The sequence below is a fragment of the Diaphorina citri genome, unplaced genomic scaffold, assembly GCF_000475195.1.
Source record: "Diaphorina citri unplaced genomic scaffold, Diaci psyllid genome assembly version 1.1 scaffold2100, whole genome shotgun sequence".
In the NCBI taxonomy this organism is placed as follows: Eukaryota; Metazoa; Arthropoda; class Insecta; order Hemiptera; family Psyllidae; genus Diaphorina; species Diaphorina citri.
Window position 1 is genome coordinate 10,042 of NW_007379525.1, and position 1,690 is coordinate 11,731.

Here is a 1,690-nt window from a genome sequence, read left to right on the forward strand (position 1 = left end):
TAGGAAATTTGCAGCAATAAAACACAATTAATCATGTGTAGGTAGGTACCTATTATTTCGGTACAAATTGAATTCAATTGAATCTTTTTTCTTCATTTTCCAGGGCTTGAAGAGTTTTCACCATGAACAAGCATACGCCACTTGAAGGCCATGATGTCAAGGATTTGGACCTCTTCACAGAAATTCAGAAAGACCGCCTGTACTTTGCCACTTTCAAATCTAACAGAGAACGTCCCACCACCACAAAAATACATTTCTTCTGCACCGACGAAACACATGTGTATTTGAACTTTTTCGGTGATTTCGGACCGATCTGTCTGTCCACATTATACCGCTATTGTGATAAATTGAAGGCAAAGCTGAACTCCTCTACATTGAAACATAAGGTCATCATTCACTACACCGGAAATAATCCTAAGAAACGCCTTAATGCAGCTTTCCTCATTGGCTGCTATGCTATCATCTACCTCAAATTCACACCAAATGAAATCTACAAAGCTCTGCAAGCGAACAACAAGGTACCGTTCATTGCTTTTCAAGATGCATCTGATGAAAACTCCAAGTACACCCTAGAATTACTGGAATGTTTCAATGCTGTGTTTAAAGCGCGTCAGCATAACCTGTTTGATTTTGACGATTTCGATGTCGACGAGATGGAGAAGTATGAGAGAATCCAGTTCGGTGATATCAGCTGGATAGTTCCCAACAAGTTGCTAGCGTTCTCCGGACCTAACACGACAGAACAGAACACGTGTTACCATCCTCCAGAGTTCTATCTGGACAAAGTCTCAATCCCGATCTAGAAATGTACGAATGTAAATTCAAAGTGTATAAAATTATAAATTATTTTAGCCCCCATAGCACCTAAATTATAATACTCATCTTGTGTCCAAAGCATGTGATAACTTGCTGACAAAACGTAGGAACTGACATCATAGTAGGTACGACGATCATCTCTGTAACACATTCCTCAATATCTACCTATTTGTTTATTTGTACCTTGCCTATCCTATATCCCTATACCTCCGTCCGTCATATATACCTATATCAATTATTGTTACAAATTGTTATTGTTATGTAATAAGTTGGCGTCTAAACTGTATCTGAATTTTTGCATAGATACATTGTTGAACACAGCTAATAGAATGGTTAACCACTCGGAGCTATGACGCGACGAAATGCCTCAGGCTAAAAATGGTTAGTAAAATAATGAAAAATTCTTCCTCTACCATTCTTTTCTCATATGAATTTTGTTCTTCCTCGAATGATTACACAGAGTCCCACAGGTCCTGTAGGACTGCTTGATGTGCCATCTACCAGAAGTGACGCGACGAAATGCCTCAGGCTAAAAATGGTTAGTAGGTAAAATAATGAAAAATTCTTCCTCTACCATTCTTTTCTCATGTGAATTTTGTTCTTCCTCGAATGATTACACAGAGTCCCACAGGTCCTGTAGGACTGCTTGATGTGCCATCTACCAGAAGACCTCAACAACAACAGCAGGTGAGTACTAAGAGTTTTCTCGTCTTTTATTACACAGATGCGTTATGCCTAGGGTGACCATAATTTTTTCGGCTCAAAGCGGGACGCAGTCCTTTTTGGACGAAGGGGGGGGGGTGAGGTACAAACATATTTTATACCCACCTAGTTAGGTACCTATGTTACAACCTGCCTCTGCACTACACAGTCA

General features: G+C 39.7%; 1 pseudogene; it reads left to right on the plus strand.

Annotated features, from left to right (window-relative positions):
- Positions 1-94: 94 nt before the first annotated feature.
- Positions 95-803, plus strand: LOC103518170 (annotated as a pseudogene).
- Positions 804-1,690: the final 887 nt, after the last annotated feature.